The sequence below is a fragment of the Schistocerca cancellata genome, chromosome 7 (genome assembly GCF_023864275.1).
Source record: "Schistocerca cancellata isolate TAMUIC-IGC-003103 chromosome 7, iqSchCanc2.1, whole genome shotgun sequence".
Lineage (NCBI taxonomy): Eukaryota > Metazoa > Arthropoda > Insecta > Orthoptera > Acrididae > Schistocerca > Schistocerca cancellata.
In genome coordinates, this window is record NC_064632.1 from 488,622,013 (window position 1) to 488,640,778 (window position 18,766).

The window sequence follows — 18,766 nt, forward strand, 5'->3', positions numbered from 1 at the left end:
CGGTAGGTACAGTTGCGAGTTAGCTGTTGTGTGTGACGAGTCGGCGGGCGTCGACATGACTCTGGTCAAGATTCAGGACGAGGTATATTGTTAAATAAGGTAATGAAGCAGCTTTGCGCACATCTGATAATGTAATGTAAATTAACTGTAACTAATTTGTTCAAGAATCGCCCCAATAATAATTTCGTTTTGAAACCAACCATTTTTAACAAAGAATCCCTTTTTTGAAATAATATTTTCCTTGCATTTCCTTAAAGAAAAGTTTCCCTTGAATTAAAAAAAAATATATATATATATATTTGCGATACATTTCCTCCAAGCTATGGCGAAAAGTAAGAGCAGATGCAGTTTTACTGAGGTAAGAATTTGAGTTTAATCAGGGCCTAAAGATCGACATTTCGGTCTATTTGCGTTTTGATTGTCATTGAGATTCCATTCATATTTAATAATAGTTTCATAAAATTTTTCTTGGGAGGTTACAAATTGCCATTATTTTTTTTTTTTAGTTTATTACTGCTCTTAATGTTTTCCGATTTTATGGTGCCAAGTGTCATTATCATTCTTAAAGGTTTTTGTAAATCATCTTAAGTTGTATTGTGGATTTAACTTATTATTGGATTTTGTCTCTTGGGTAAACTCTAAAAGCACTATTGTAAAAGGTTCTTTGATTTTATGGTGGCAAGCCGCCGTTATTGTTTTTTAAAGCTCATTCTTTTAACCATTTGTTAAGTTCTGTAAGTTATATAAATTTGTTGTTATTTAAAAGCGTTTAGTTTTTGCCAATTTAATAAATTGTGTACAGAGTCTGCTGTTTGGATATTATTGGGTGGAAATCCTTGGATAGTTGTCCTATAAGAACACACATTCCAGATTGGTATTCAGGGGCTCATATTGTTAGCTAATCAACAGATTGTAGTAATGCTTAGAGAGTTTATTTTTGTGCAAACATACTCTTTTAAAATGGAACAATGCATATTAATATTTACAAACTGAAAGTAGGGTAAATTAGTATGTCGGTGGTGTCTGTTGCAGGATTCTAGTGCTAGTTGTTTGGGAGATATCGTATTTAGAAAAGTTCCCACATCGACACTTGTGCAATACCTGTGGTAGCACATATTAAAGAACAACACAAGTGCATACGCTAGTTATGTCGATTGTTACCAGTAACGAGAGAACTGATCGCCGCAGGTTGTGCTCAAAATTAACAACCAGAAACGGCAATACAAGCTTCCTCTCAGGTATGGAACAACCGCTCCGCATTTGCTAGCATTTGAGCAGAGGTGTCCGAGCAGGCTGCGGTAATAAGTCGCTGCATATCATCGGGTGTAGTTGGTATGTCCTTGTAGGCAGAGTCTTTTAGCATTCCCACAGGAAGAGCCTGCAGACATCAAATGTGGGGAACAGGTCGGTCAAAGGAGAGCTCCTCTGTATCCAGTCCAGCGATTTGGAAACAATTCATGAAGACTTACTGTAGTACTTCGTGCACTATCGGATGGACAGATATCATGTTGGTACCACAGGTTCCTCCTATTCTGCAGAGGAACGTCTTCTAGCATCCGTGGAAGATGGTCCGTCTATGAAAAATGAGCCTATGAGCTGTAGAGTATCCTGTCTTAATGGCTATGTGCAGAAGTTAACATAATTCTCATAATCGCTTCGATGCAGCTGTTGATTGAGAGAGGTGTGACAGGTATGGAACCTATGTCGATGGAGAATGTGTAGGATAGTTGCCTGACTAAAGTCACTTCCTTGTGCTATTGTGCGGGAGCTAACGTGCGGGTCAGCGAGAACATTTATTTTCTCCTCTTCCATCGTCAGTTGCTTTCTTCTGTTACGTTGTCTAGGAATTACACTACCACTTTCGAGTAGCTGGTTGAAGAGACTCATAAATAACTGACGAGATGGTTTTCATCTATTGGGATGTCTTGCCGCAACCACCGTGCAAGAGTGGACTACATTCTTCCTACACTCTCCATACACCATAAGCACGTCGACTTTTTCTACGTTGATAAATGCCAGTTTCCACTCATGACCTACTGCTTGGGCTGTCACACACACACTGACTGGCACGCCGAAATGCGCTCAAGGAACACTAGCGACACTGTAAGCAAACATCGTACCTAGCAACTATGCAGATTGAATTGCACAAACAAGTGTCAGGGTGACAAATTTTCAGAATGAGATATCTCATAAATGGATCGCAACAAACGAGAATGACAGTCTAATCTGCACTACTTTCAGTTTGTCAACGTCAATAGGCATTGTTACATTTCAAAAAAGTGTATATTTGGACCAAGAAGACATATACTAAGTATTAGTACAATCTGTTTATTGGATGGTTCAAATGGCTCTAAGCACTATGGGACTATGAGGTCATCAGTCCCATAGAGCCGGCCGGAGTGGCCGTGCGGTTCTAGGCGCTACAGTCTGGTTCTAGGGGACTGATGACCTCTGCAGTTCAGTCCCAGCGCTCAGAGCCATTTGAACCAGTTTTTTGATGTCCTGTAGACTTACAAACTACTTAAACCTAACTAACCTAAGGGCATCACACACATCCATGCCCGAGGCAGGATTCGAACCTGCGACCATAGCAGCACGGGGTTCCGGACTGAAGCGCCTAGAACTGAATATGCCACCCGTAAATGCTAGATGCATGATTCACTAATGCGATTGCCTCTTGAAGGTACCTAACGCAATACACTCGTTTTTAGAATTCCGTACCTCAACCGCTGGCTGACAAGTGCTAGAATTATCGTACAATCAGCTTAACAGCTCATGCATCGAAGCTGCTTACAAGAATAATATACAGAAGAATGGAAAAGAAAATTGAGAATGCGCTAGGTGACGATCAGTTTGGCTTTAGGAAAAGTAAAGGGACGAGAGAGGCAAATCTTACGTTACGGCTAATAATGGAAGCAAGGCTAAAGAAAAATCAAGACACTTTCATAGGATTTGTCGACCTGGAAAAAGCGTTCGACAATATAAAATGGTGCAAGCTGTTCGAGATTCAGAAAAAAGTAGGGGTAAGCTATAGGGAGAGACGGGTCATATACAATATGTACAACAACCAAGAGGGAATAATAAGAGTGGGCGATCAAGAACGAAGTGCTCGTATTAAGAAGGGTGTAAGACAAGGCTGTAGCCTTTCGCCCCTACTCTTCAATCTGTACATCGAGGAAGCAATGATGGAAATAAAAGAAAGGTTCAGGAGTGGAATTAAAATACAAGGTGAAAGGATATCAATGATATGATTCGCTGGTGACATTGCTATCCTGAGTGAAAGTGAAGAAGAATTAAATGATCTGGTGAACGGAATGAACAGTCTAATGAGTACACAGTATGGTTTGAGAGTAATTGGAGAAAGACGAAGGTAATGAGAAGTAGTAGAAATGAGAACAGCGAGAAACTTAACATCAGGATTGATGGTCACGAAGTCAATGAAGTTAAGGAATTCTGCTACCTAGGCAGTAAAATAACCAGTGACTGACGGAGCAAGGAGGACATCAAAAGCAGACTCGCTATGGCAAAAAGGCATTTCTGGCCAAGAGAAGTCTACTAATAACAAATACCAGCCTTAATTTGAGGAAGAAATTTCTGAGGATGTACGTCTGGAGTACAGCATTGTATGGTAGTGAAACATGGACTGTGGGAAAACCGGAACAGAAGAGAATCGAAGCATTTGAGATGTGGTGCTATAGACGAATGTTGAAAATTAGGTGGACTGATAAGGTAAGGAATGAGGAGGTTCTACGCAGAATCGGAGAGGAAAGGAAGATGTGGAAAACACTGACAAGGAGAAGGGACAGGATGATAGGACATCTGCTAAGACATGTAAGAATGACTTCCATGGTACTAGAGGGAGCTGTAGAGGGCAAAAACTGTAGAGGAAGACAGAGATTGGAATACGTCAAGCAAATAATTGAGGACGTACGTTGCAAGTGCTACTCTGAGATGAAGAGGTTAGCACAGGAACCTCAACCGCTAAAATACAAAGTGTTCCCAGCACCGTGCGCACCGGAAGCCGAGATGTCGGGCCTGTCAGGAGTCGCGACAGCTGTGTGCACCGGAGGCAGCACATAAGAACACAGTCCTGAGAAGGGCAACGTGCTGACAACAACCACAAGTGAAGCAACACGTCTTGTGCACAGTCTACAGGTAGCCGTGGAGGCAAAGTAGGACTCGGCATAACCAGGAGTCGGGGAGTCCCTGATGAAGTCCGGTCTGGTCGAGGTCCGCTGCCAACACTCTTGCGACGACGGGAAGGCTGCCGAAGCAGAACAGCAAAGCTGCCGATGCAACGATGTCAACATATGCCAAATGACAAACAGCGAAACAAGTTTGATAAACTGGTTATCACTGTTAGCATTCAACCGCGATTCTTATACATATATTTTAACAACGCGTTTCAAGAGACAATGCTCCCATCATCTGGTTGTAAAATCTATGTCATGAAATTAAACGGACTAAAAAGACAAAATACCATCTCAAATAGTTGGGAAGTCCATAGAGTTAAACAGAATTAAAAGTATGTTGGACTGTGGGTCCTCGTCTTAGATTGAAGTTGTTGACACAAGTCGATGGCCGTCCCATAGCTACCAAATATGCTGTCGCACTGTGCCGGCTCGGGAGCTGTTGTGGACTGGCATGCCTAGGTGTTGTGGCGTGGTTACAGCCGTGTGCTTGACGGTAACGCTATGCTATTGGGCGCCTGATTTCCTTATTGCATTGGTCTGCTATCGTTAGCCTCTCGCAACTCCGTCAGTGACATGCTACAAGTTTAAAGTCGCATACCGACCCTAAAATAATTCTAAAAACCCGCTAAAAAATCTCATTTCTTTAAAGTTATCTTGTGCATTTAGAATATTGCTTTGTTTCTTTTCATGGATAGCTATCTCGAATTTCTCTAGTAAATCAAGTTTCCTCCCTTTCTTTTCTACATGCAATATTTCTACGTTGTCTTCTATGCTATTAAGGGGATGGCCTGTTTCATATATATGGTTCGCAACAGCTGATTTGTCATAATTTCCTAACCTGAGCTCATCTTTATGTTCTTTATAGCGGATCGCGAATGATCTTCCTGTCTGCCTTATATATATATATATATATATATATATATATATATATATATATATATATATATTTAAAAAGAAAGATGATGAGACTTACCAAACAAAAGCGCTGGCAGGTCGATAGACACACAAACAAACACAAACATACACACAAAATCTAGCTTTCGCAACCAATGGTTGCCTCGTCAGGAAAGAGGGAAGGAGAGGGAAAGACAAAAGGATTTGGGTTTTAAGGGAGAGGGTAAGGAGTCATTCCAATCCCGGGAGCGGAAACTCTTTGCCTTTACAAATGTCTGCTTGTGTCTGTGTATATGAGGATGGATATGTGTGTGTGTGCGAGTGTATACCTGTCCTTTTTTCCCCCTAAGGTAAGTCTTTCCGCTCCCGGGATTGGAATGACTCCTTACCCTCTCCCTTAAAACCCAAATCCTTTTGTCTTTCCCTCTCCTTCCCTCTTTCCTGACGAGGCAACCATTGGTTGCGAAAGCTAGATTTTGTGTGTATGTTTGTGTTTGTTTGTGTGTCTATCGACCTGCCAGCGCTTTTGTTTGGTAAGTCTCATCATCTTTCTTTTTAAATATATTTTTCCCACGTGGAACGTTTCCCTCTATTATATATATATATATATATATATATATATATATATATATATATATATATATATATAAGAATCGCGGTGATAACCAGTATAACGACAACTGCTACCTCGACTACATAATGGATTATATTAAAAAATTTGATAAAAGTTAACATACACAGTAATACTTAAACGGACAATTGAAAACTCAACTATTAAAACTTCAGTATGGAGGCGGCCCGCTCATAACCTTCTCAGCAATAATAGGAAAAAATGTACAAGGTCGTTTGAAAGAATAATTACATAATAATTCCAGTAAGATTTACAAAAATGAAGGTATGGTCGGTTAAACTGTACAATTATAACCCTAAGGGCTCCTCAGTAAGAGACGAAGAGACGGTGCAAATACAAGCAGACATACACACACACACGGGCGCGCAAAAAATGGTTCAAATGGCTCTGAGCACTATGGGACTCAACTGCTGTGGTCATAAGTCCCCTAGAACTTAGAACTACTTAAACCTAACTAACCTAAGGACATCACACACATCCATGCCCGAGGCAGGATTCAAACCTGCGACCGTAGCGGTCGTGCGGTTCCAGACTGTAGCGCCTTTAACCGCTCGGCCACCTCGGCCGGCCGGGCGCGCGCGCAAACGCACACACACACACACACACACACACACACACACACACACACACACGATCCACACATGCGCACACAACTTTAGTTACAGGCCAAATCCATTAACTCGCCCCAGAAAGAGCCATAACGTCTGCAACAAACGGAAATTGCAATAGCTAATATTAAGTGCTCAATGATAATAAACACAGATTTCAAGTACCAGATTAACATTGCAAAATACTGTAAGAGGTCCATGACTAAGGAATTTATTGCTAGCGCACTCGAGCAGATGTAAGTTCGATGGATTGCTCACTCGCTGCCTGCGATATGTAAGCTACAATAGAATCGCAGACCATAGAGCAGTGTCGGCAGCAGTAGTGGTAGTAGCTGGCAGTCGGGTGGTTCCGCCGGTCGTGGGCAGCGATGGCGGTGCCTGATCGATGTAGTATAAGGTAAAAGCAGCCGCGTGCGTGTGTAATCTGTAACAACTGATTTTGTACTATTGTTATATCAATTACCATGTAAACTTTTTAAAAAAATCTTTTAATAATAATCTTTCTTATAAAATTAACTTTTGACAATCACTCTTCTCAATTTAAAGATTTTATTAATTTATCCTATCTATGCTCATCCCGACTATCGTATAGAATAATCAGCTGTTTCTTTTTTATACGTGACAAATCCAGCGGACAGCATTACACTGGGCTGTGCCAGAAAGAATTTCTTATAGGAGCAGATGTGTACGCATTATCCGGCGACATAATTGAGGTAAGAATTTTCAGTTTACTCAGAATGACTTTTCAGGGCCATGACGGAGCACTGCTGACGTCCAGACTTACCAGTTTAGATTCACAGTCAAGTAATTATTGGAAGGTTATATTGTTGTTGTTGTTGTGGTCTTCAGTCTTGAGACTGCTTTGATGCAGCTCTCCATGCTACTCTATCCTGTGCAAGCTTCTTCATCTCCCAGTACCTACTGCAACCTACATCCTTTTGAATCTGCTTAGTGTATTCATCTCTTGGTCTCCCTCTACGATTTTTACCCTCCACGCTGCCCTCCAATACTAAATTCGTGATCCCTTGATGCCTCAGAACATGTTCAACCAACCGGTCCCTTCTTCTGGTCAAGTTGTGCCACAAACTTCTCTTCTCCCCAATCCTATTCAATACTTCCTCATTAGCTATGTGATCTACCCATCTAATCTTCAGCATTCTTCTGTAGCACCACATCTCGAAAGCTTCTATTCTCTTCTTGTCCAAACTATTTATCGTCCATGTTTCACTTTCGTACATGGCTACACTCCATACAAATACTTTCAGAAATGACTTCCTGACACTTAAGTCTATACTCGATGTTAACAAATTTCTCTTCTTCAGAAACGCTTTCCTTGCCATTGCCAGTCTACATTTTATATCCTCTCTACTTCGACCATCATCAGCTATTTTGCTCCCCAAATAGCAAAACTCCTTTACTACTTTAAGTGTCTCATTTCCTAACCTAATTCCCTCAGCATCACCCGACTTAATTCGACTACATTCCATTATCCTCGTTTTGCTTTTGTTGATGTTCATCTTATATCCTCCTTTCAAGACACTGTCCATTCCATTCAACTGCTCTTCCAAGTCCTTTGCTGTCTCTGACAGAATTACAATCACATCGGCGAACCTCAAAGTTTTTATTTCTTCTCCATGGATTTTAATACCTACTCCGAATTTTTCTTTTGTTTCCTTTACTGCTTGCTCAATATACAGATTGAATAACATCGGGGAGAGGCTACAACCCTGTCTTACTCCCTTCCCAACCACTGCTTCCCTTTCATGTCCCTCGACTCTTATAACTGCCATCTGGTTTCTGTACAAATTGTAAGTAGCCTTTCGCTCCCTGTATTTTACCCCTGACACCTTTAGAATTTGAAAGAGAGTATTCCAGTGAACATTGTCAAAAGCTTTCTCTAAGTCTACAAATGCTAGAAACGTAGGTTTGCCTTTCCTTAATCTTTCTTCTAAGGTAAGTCGTAAGGTCAGTATTGCCTCATGGCGCAGATGTGGACTCTGATACAATCTATTGGTTATGACCTGTAAATTAAAACTGAAGAAACTGCAAAAAGGTGGGAATTTAAGGAGATGGGACCTGGATAAACTGACTAAACCAGAGGTTGTACAGAGTTTCAGGGAGAGCATAAGGGAACAATTGACAGGAATGGGGGAAAGAAATACAGTAGAAGAAGAATGGGTAGCTTTGAGGGATGAAGTAGTGAAGGCAGCTGAGGAGCAAGTAGGCAAAAAGACGAGGGCTAGTAGAAATCCTTGGGTAACAGAAGAAATATTGAATTTAATTGATGAAAGGAGAAAATATAAAAATGCAGTAAATGAAGCAGGCAAAAAGGAATACAAACGTCTCAAAAATGAGATCGACAGGAAGTGCAAAATGGCTAAGCAGGGATGGCTAGAGGACAAATGTAAGGATGTAGAGGCTTATCTCACTAGGGGTAAGATAGATACTGACTACAGGAAAATTAGAGAGACCTTTGGAGATAAGAGAACCACTTGTATGAACATCAAGAGCTCAGATGGAAACCCAGTTCTAAGCAAAGAAGGGAAAGCAGAAAGGTGGAAGGAGTATATAGAGGGTCTATACAAGGGCGATGTACTTGAGGACAATATTATGGAAATGGAAGAGGATGTAGATGAAGATGAAATGGGAGATATGATACTGCGTGAAGAGTTTGACAGAGCACTGAAAGACCTGAGTCGGAACAAGGCCCCCGGAGTAGACAACATTCCATTGGAACTACTGACGGCCTTGGGAGAGCCAGTCCTGTCAAAACTCTACCATCTGGTGAGCAAGATGTATGAAACAGGCGAAATACCCTCAGACTTCAAGAACAATATAATAATTCCAATCATAAAGAAAGCAGGTGTTGACAGATGTGAAAATTACCGAACTATCAGTTTAATCAGCCACAGCTGCAACATACTAACACGAATTCTTTACAGACGAATGGAAGGTTATATATGAGTCACAATTTTATTGAGAGGACAGCCACCATTTTTATTCCGAGGTTATGGAAACAATTTAACTGTTGGGAGGTTCCACTACTAGCTTCGGGCTTACAGAAACCTCAGCCGAAAAGGGGTCACTGAAAGGCATAAAGAAACCCGATTCCTGGCCAGCTCACACCGGACAGAGTTAACAGTCTTCAGGTACAGTACTTACTAAACAGTACCGAGCGAGGTGGTGCAGTGGTTAGTACACTGCTCTCGCATTCGGGAGGGTGACGGTTCAATCCAGCGTCCAGTCATCCTGATTTAGGTTTTCTGTGATTTCCCTAAATCGCTTCAGGCAAATGCTGGGATGGTTCCTTCGACAGCGCACGACCGACTTCCTTTCCCATCCTTCCCTAATCCGATGAAACCGATGACCTCGCTGTTTGATCTCTGCCAGCAAGTCATACGCGGTGCATTCAAGTTCTAAGGCCTCCGATTTTTTTCTAATTAACTACTCACCCGAAATCGATGAAACTGGCGTTACTTCTCGACGTAATCGCCCTGCAGACGTACACATTTTTCACAACGCTGACGCCATGATTCCATGGCAGCGGCGAAGGCTTCTTTAGGAGTCTGTTTTGACCACTGGAAAATCGTTGAGGCAATAGCAGCACGGCTGGTGAATGTGCGGCCACAGAGAGTGTCTTTCATTGTTGGAAAAAGCCAAAGTCACTAGGAGCCAGGTCAGGTGAGTAGGGAGCATGAGGAATCACTTCAAAGTTGTTATCACGAAGAAACTGTTGCGTAACGTTAGCTCGATGTGCGGGTGCATTGTCTTGGTGAAACAGCACACGCGCAGCCCTTCTCGGACGTTTTTGTTGCAGTGCAGGAAGGAATTTGTTCTTCAAAACATTTTCGTAAGATGCACCTGTTACCGTAGTGCCCTTTGGAACGCAATGGGTAAGGATTACGCCCTCGCTGTCCCAGAACATGGACACCATCATTTTTTCAGCACTGACGGTTACCCGAAATTTTTTTGGTGGCGGTGAATCTGTGTGCTTCCATTGAGCTGACTGGCGCTTTGTTTCTGGATTGAAAAATGGCATCCACATATCATCCATTGTCACAACCGACGAAAAGAAAATCCCATTCGTGCTGTCGTTGCGCGTCAACATTGCTTGGCAACATGCCACATGGGCAGCCATGTGGTCATCCGTCAGCATTTGTGGCACCCACCTGGATGACACTTCTCGCATTTTCAGGTCGTCATGCAGGATTGTGTGCACAGAACCCACAGAAATGCCAACTCTGGAGGCGATCTGTTCAACAGTCATTCGGCGAGCCCCCAAAACAATTCTCTCCACTTTCTCGATCATGTCGTCAGACCGACATGTGCGAGCCCGAGGTTGTTTCGATTTGTTGTCACATGATGTTCTGCCTTCATTAAACTGTCGCACCCACGAACGAACTTTCGACAAATCCATAACTCCATCACCACATGTCTCCTTCAACTGTCGATGAATTTCAAGTGGTTTCACACCACGCAAATTCAGAAAACGAATGATTGCACGCTGTTCAAGTAAGGAAAACGTCGCCATTTTAAGTATTTAAAACAGTTCTCATTCTCGCCACTGGCGGTAAAATTCCATCTGCCGTACGGTGCTGCCATCTCTGGGACGTATTGACAATGAACGCATGTTTCTATCTCTTTCCAGTCCGGAGAAAAAAAATCGGAGGCCTTAGAACTTGAATGCACCTCGTATGTACGATACGTGTTTTTTTAAGTAAGTATTGTTTTGAAATTAAAAAACGACATGCTAAGATAGCTTAATAATTTTATTTTTACATGAAAGCCTGTACCTTAATCTACGCACTGACGCCATTACAGTCTGATTCTTCCTTGTTTACGTTGTGTACTGAGTGTTTAAGATGCCTCCGATAATCGTGAGTCCCACCGACTGTGAAGTACGGGCTGTTATAAGATTTCTTAGTGCTAAAGGCCTAAAAGCGATCCATATTCATCGTGAGATCTGTGCATTTTACGGAGAAAACATTATGAGTGATGGAATGGTAAGAAAGTGGGTGAGAGCATTTAAAGATGGCCGCACAAATGTGCATGATGAACAACGGAGTGGGCGTCCTTCGGTCGTTAATGAAAGTTTGTTGCAGGAAGTGGACAATAAGGTGAGACGCTTTACGATTTCCTCCTTGTAGGATGGCTTTCCTAATGTTTCTCGTAATGTTTTGTTCAAATGGCTCTGAGCACTATGGGACTCAACTGCTGAGGTCATTAGTCCCCTAGAACTTAGAACTAGTTAAACCTAACTAACCTAAGGACATCACAAACATCCATGCCCGAGGCAGGATTCGAACCTGCGACCGTAGCGGTCTTGCGGTTCCAGACTGCAGCGCCTTTAACCGCACGGCCACTTCGGCCGGCCGTAATGTTTTGTGTGGCATTGTGACCGAAAATTGTGCGCACTTTGGGTACCGAAAATGTTGACGGATGTGCACAAAACCAAACGTTTAGACAGTGCACTGACTTTTCTTCAGCGGTACCACAACGACGATGATGATTTCTTAAGTCGAACTGTTACGGTCGATGAAACATGGGTGGCTTACGTCACACCAGAATCAAAGCAACAGTCCATGGAAGTTGAGCAAGGGCATCGTTTTGCTGCAAGACAATGCCCGTCCGCATGTGGCGAATCAGACCAAATATCTCATCACATCTTTTCGATGGGAAACTCTAGATCATCCTCCGTACAGCCCAGATCTTGCTCCCAGTGACTACCATCTGTTCCTGCACTTGAAGAAACAGCTGGGCGGTCAGCGATTCAAGACGATGACGAAGTCAAAACAGTGGTGATGCAGTGGTTAACAAGTCAGGCGGCAGATTTCTACGAGGTGGGTATTCAAAAACTGGTACAACGTTATGACAAGTGCCTCAATATTGACGGAAATTATGTAGAAAAGTAGATTAAGGTACAGGATTTCATGTAAAACTAAACTTATTGAGATATCTTAGCACGTCTTTTTTTGATTTCAAAACGGTACTTACTTAAAAAACACGCCTCGTATAACTTTGAACAAATGCCAAGGGGACCAATAGCTTCAGGACTCCAGGTAGGCAACGGATAATACTGCCCTGCCGCTCGTGGCTGCTAAAGATTTAAATACATCTCGGTGAATTTAGCACACCACAACTGACTGATGCACTTCGTAACCAGGTTTCACGCGACGAAGCCTTTCCTTACCCGCTAAACTCTGCGGTAGCAACGGTCGACGCTGCAGAAAAACGCGGGCCCCATGGCCATTGGTGTTAACTCGCTGCAGTCGCCCGGGTGCCGAGTATTCAAGCACACCCGTCCAACACCGTCTCCGACACACCACTCTCCCTCACACGGCCACAGAAGAAACTCATAACCCAGCAAAAGATGGTAAGACGAGGGCCAGAGTCGATGGAACGAACGCACTAGTGGCGCCTGTAGGATCACGCGCGCACCTCACGGAAGCCGCCAGGATTCAAAAACATTTTCGTCCCCCAGTTTGTCTGTCTGTATGTTCGACTCTTAAGAACACTTTTTCTCAGGAACGGGAAGACGTATCAAGTTCAAATTTATATCACTTACTGAGGTAAGGAATGACGAGGTTCTCCGGAAAATCGGGAGGAAAGGAGTACCGTTTAGGGAGAGCACTGACAAGGAAAGCGACGGGATGTAGGAAAGCTGTTAATGCAAGACCAAATTTACTTCCGTGGTACTAGGGGGAGCTGTAGAGGGTAAAAACTGTAAAGGATGACAGACTTGGAATACATGTAGCAAATTATTGAGGACGCAGGTTGTAAGTGCTACTCTGAGATGAAGAGGTTGGCACATGAGAGGAATTCGTGGAGGGCGCATGAAACCAGTCGGACGACTGGTGAATCAAAAAAAGTAAGATCTACGTCCCTTGGTGGTGTATTGCTGTCAAAAGACACGACCATTTCTGCCACATATTTCGATACTCACAAACTCAATTATCAAAACCTATAACATACTCGTATTACAAATGGCTCTGAGCACTATGGGATTTAACTGCTGAGGTCATCAGTCCCCTAGAACTTAGAACTACTTAAAGCTAACTAACCTAAGGACACCAAACACATCCATGCCCGAGGCAGGATTCGAACCTGCGCCGACCGCGGTGGCCACGCGGTTCTAGGCGCTGCAGTCCGGAACCTCGCGACTGCTATGGTCGCAGGTTCGAATCCTGCCTCGGGCATGGATGTGTGTGATGTCCTTAGGTTAGTTAGGTTTAAGTAGTTCTAAGTTCTATGGGACTGATGACCTCAGATGTTAAGTCCCACAGTGCTCAGAGCATTTTTTGATTCGAACCTGCGACCGTAGCGGTCACGCAGTTCCAGACTGTAGGGCCTAGAACCGCTCGGCCACTCCGGCCGGCATACTCGTATTGCACTTTGACCTAGAATTACCAAATTCCACAAGCAGCAAGGTTTCACAGTACAAGTAAAGGAATGGCTCTGAGCACTATGGGACTTAACATCTGTGGTCATCAGTCCCCTAGAACTTAGAACTACTTAAAGCTAACTAACCTAGGGACATCACACAACACCCATTCATCACGAGGCAGAGAAAATCCCTGACCCCGCCGGGAATCGAACCCGGGAACCCGGGCGTGGGAAGCGAGAACGCTACCGCACGACCACGAGCTGCGGACAAGTAAAGGAATAAATCAGATGTATAGATAGACAGATATTCAGCGATCACACGCCCTGCAGACCACTCGCTGCTTCCACAAACTGCCTCCATAGCTTTCTCTTTTGTGCCCGGTTCCTCCAGGTGTATTCAATTCCCAGGGCTGCTAGGTCCTTCGCCAGGTCGTCCATCCAGCGCTACCTTGGTCGTCCAATGGAGCGTTTGGTGTTTGGTGTCCACGCTAGTGCCATTTTCGCCTGTCTTCCATCTGGCACACGGGCTACATGGCCCAACCATTGTATTCTTTTGCTCTTTACCTTCTGTAGGATAGTTGGTTGTATCATCAGAATGTAGATTTCCTCGTTTTTCCTTCTCCTCCTCCGTTCTCTGTTATCTAAAACTGGTCCCCATATCTTCCTCATTACTCTTATTTCAAATATTAATAGTTTTTCCCTTTCTCGATTAGCCATGCTCCATGTTTCTGAACCGTACGTTACTGCTGGGCACATCACTGTGTTGTAGATTTTCATCTTAGTGTTCACTGAGATCGATTTAGAGCCGAGCGTCTCTCTGAGGGAATACAAGCATTTCGTTTCCACTGCTATTCTTTCCTTGATGTCCATTTTTATGTTGTTACCAGTGGTAAACCGAGATCCCAATAATTGAACTGGGGTACTCTCCTGAACCTCGTGACATCTCTCTCAAGAAATTCTTCCTGCAAGAACTCTGTTTTGTCTCGATTCACTTTGAGCCCTACTTTCTGTGCATAATTGTCCATTTTCTGATACATTTCTTTCGACTCGTACTTTGATTCACTTAAGAAAATGTTCAAATGTGTGTGAAATCTTATGGGACTTAACTGCTAAGGTCATCAGTCGCTAAGCTTACACACTACTTAACCTAAATTATCCTAAGAACAAACACACACACCCATGCCCGAGGGAGGACTCGAACCGCCGCCGGGACCAACCGCACAGTTCATGACTGCAGCGGCTCGGCTAATCCCGCGCGGCTATTCACTTAAGACAATTGAAGTTACCATCCATCTCTTCTCCAGCCCACTCCTTTTGCTTACACTCTTTTATTACTTTCTCTAAGATGACATTGAACAGAACACATGAGAGAGCATCACCTTGTCTGAGGCCTGTCTCAGCCTCGAATGTTTCTGATGTGGCTCCTCGGAAACATACTGCTGCCTTCGACCCTTCCATACACGCTTGCACCATTCTCACTAGCTTCTCAGGGATTCTGAAGTTACGCATTGCATTGTATAGGCTATTTCTCTGGATTCTGTCATATGCCCGTTGAAAATCGACGAACAGGCTGTAGATATCTTTATCATATTCCCAGTGTTTTTCAAAGAATTGTCTTAGCGTGAAAATGTGATCTATTGTCGATCGGTTTGGTGGGAAGCCAGCTTGGTACTCCTGTATGTTGTACTCTATGAATGGTTACAATTTTCTGAGGATAATGATGGACAGCACCTTATACGTTTCATTCAACAAGCTGATTCCTTTGTAGTTACCGCATTCTATTTTGCTTCCCTTCTTGTATATTGGGCATATCACAGCCATTCTTCTGGCAGTATCTCCTTCTCCCATATGAAATGGATCAGCTCATATATCTTTAAGTGTAAGCTCTCACCTCCATCCTTGATTAATTATGATGTTATTCCGTCCTCCCCTGGGGCTTTGTTGTTTCTGAGGCCTTTGATTCCTATCTTCAAGTCTTCTTCACTAACTTCCCATTCTTCCTCATCCTTCCTTTCCTCCGTAGTGTTTGCAGGTAATCTCTCATCTTGGTCTGGCCGATTCAACAGTTCTGAGAAGCATTCTTTCCGTCTTTCTACAATTCTTTCCTTGTCAATTTAGCAAAATTGCCGTTCTTATCTCTAATGAAAAAAGTTGGACTCTGAAATCCACGTTTGCGATTAAAATCATAAGATTGTTAATTTGTAATTATATCACTACAAAAACTTTTTTTTATTTGTTATCCGTCTGTGTGTCTGTCGGTTAAGACCCCTTTTTCTCAAGCATTACAGTAACGAATCCGAAACTATGCAAAAAATTAATTTTTTGGAGCCTCTGTATGTACGTACATAAATTTGTACGGAATCCTCAGAGCGCGAATCCTAGTCTCATTTGGCCAATTTCTTCATTCTTGCTGTTGATCTTAGAAAAGTTCAGCAAGCGGTATGTTATTCTATGAATTTTCGTAACGTTTATTAGAAGATTAATTTAATTCTTCTGTTATTGGGATTATAGGTGGTGACTGTTCACTCACACTTGCCCAACAGATCTGAGAATTTAATTGTAAGGAAACTAGTTCAGTTTTCTATGATTAAGGATATGGTTTTTTATTATGTGCTCATGCTTTTGATATTTATTCACATTATATATGGTTATTGTGTCCTTGTGAAAAAGATTTTGTTAGTAAAAGTATATTCCTAGTAAAATATATTTGCTGCCCCACAAGCTCCTCCCACTTCCATTCTGCAGCCAGTGCTACTGCTTAGTCCCTCGTGTCAATCGTAAGATCGGTAAACTGCTCGTAGCCCCTTTGCAGGACCTCCTGTATCGGCGCCCCACGGATTGTTGGCCAGTGCAGGGAGCAGCCGGAATCAACAGCCCTACTCCCTCCTCACAAAGGCCGGCCAGATCAAAGTTGTCCAAATGTATGCGGAGTGTGGGGGCGGTCTGATCTTGCCGCGACGCCAAGAAAATTGGCAATATCGGGGGCACCACACAGGCTGGGGACTTGGAGCGTGTGAGATTACTCATCCGAGCAGGCACTCCCGGTGGGTCGATCACCTACTCCGCTGGATGCCAGGCCCGGTTGCTAGGCAACAAGGAGCTATGAATGGAGGGCCGCTCTCGTCTGGAGGTACGTCGAGAGGACAACAGAACGCACGTTATCGAACATTTTACGCTTCAACGAAACTCTACAGCTCCTCACGAGGAGGTAGTTGATCCAGACACGTGCCACGAATAGATCAAGCAACGCAGCATGTAATCCCCCCCCCCCCAAAAAAAGTATTAAATTAACTAGGACGAAGGAATCTAATGAATGTTATGTAGATGTCGTGTGATGAGAAAAGGCCGACAAGTGGAAAAATCCATTTATTAATATTCTTGAGCGTATTTACGTTCTGTCGATGCAACTACAAAATATGCGTGCTTTTATTTTCACCACATGCGTTTCGCCTCATCGAGGTAAAGCATCATCAGTGGTCTGTAATTAAATTATTCACATTTTGACTTGCTTTAAGGTCGAAAAACAGTTCGTTAGCAGTATGTTGGTTTTTACTTACGGCGATTTCCGCTTGATTTCTAGCCTACATAGGGAAATTCGTCTGCTAGCAATTCGTCGATGTTTTTCTACTTTAGACACTGATAGATGTAGGCTGATTTTTAGTTGCTGTGCAGAACTATGCATTTTTTTATGTTTTACACAGCATACTTTCTCGCACTCTACTGTTTCTGTTTGCTTTTATACTTCTAGGTATGTATTGTGTTTTGTGTTTTGTAGTGTTGTCAACATAACATCTTTGACCTATACCTCCTTTTTGTCTGTTGTTTCTGTGTAATTATATTTAATTATGTTGCTGTGTATTTATACACTGTGTAAGAGTAGTGAAGGAATTGTGAAGGAGTTTTTGTTGTGGGAGGGTGATGCAGTGTTGTTTGGAGGAGAAGATGAGAAGCAAGAAGTGAAACGAAATTGGGAGGGCGGGGGATTTGGTAGGAGAGTGAGAGAGATTGAAGGGTGGAAAAGGCTCTTATTTTTCATTTATTTTCATCAATTACTTTATGAGGAGTCTGTTTTCCAATATTTATTTGGTCAATGAGCAACTGTTTATTTTGTGTTAATGGTTTGTGTATGTCGAAATTTTCTTGGAAAGGAAGGAGGTGCCTGTCTTTACTAATTCTTATGATGTTTTATCTTTTTCAATATTGCTTGGTCGATGATGCTCTTGTTTTAAATGATCTGCAAATGTTGTGTGATTTATACCGTATGTAAATGCTCTAACGTGTTCCTTATGTCTTGTGTCGAATGTTCTGGCCGTCATTCCTGTGTACATCTTTTCACAACCCGTGCACTTGAGCTGATAGATACAAGACTGTTGGTATCTGTCCGGTATTCATTTCAGCTTTGGGATGTGCTTCTGTATTGAGGTGTTTGTTTATTAAATTACCTATTTTAAGTGAGAATTTGTTGTGGTAGGTCACTGTATGCCATTTCTAGCAGTAGTGCAGGTTGTATGTGTTCGTGTTGTTTGCTAAGTTGTTTTTCTTTATTTGTGTCTTCATTTTTCTGTTAGGTTGTCTAAAATAGTTTCCTTGCGTCCATTTTTAATGCTTTTTTATAATGGCTAGCTCTTTCTTGTAATCACAAGAGTTTAGGGGGTTACTGTTCAGTCTGTTTAACATATATCTGACAGCAGACTGTTTCTGATTCTGCGGTTGGTTTGAGGTTGCATTTAAGGTAGTGTCACTTGTGGGTTTCCTATATACACTGCTGGCCATTAAAATTGCTACACCAAGAAGAAATGCAGATGATAAACGGGTATTCATTGCACAAATATATATTATATTAGAACTGACATGTGATTACATTTTCACGCAAGTATGTTGTTGTTGTTGTGGTCTTCAGTCCTGAGACTGGTTTGATGCAGCTCTCCATGCTACTCTATCCTGTGCAAGCTTCTTCATCTCCCAGTATCTACTGCAACCTACATCCTTCTGAATCTGCTTAGTGTATTCATCTCTTGGTCTCCCTCTACGATTTTTACCCTCCACACTGCCCTCCA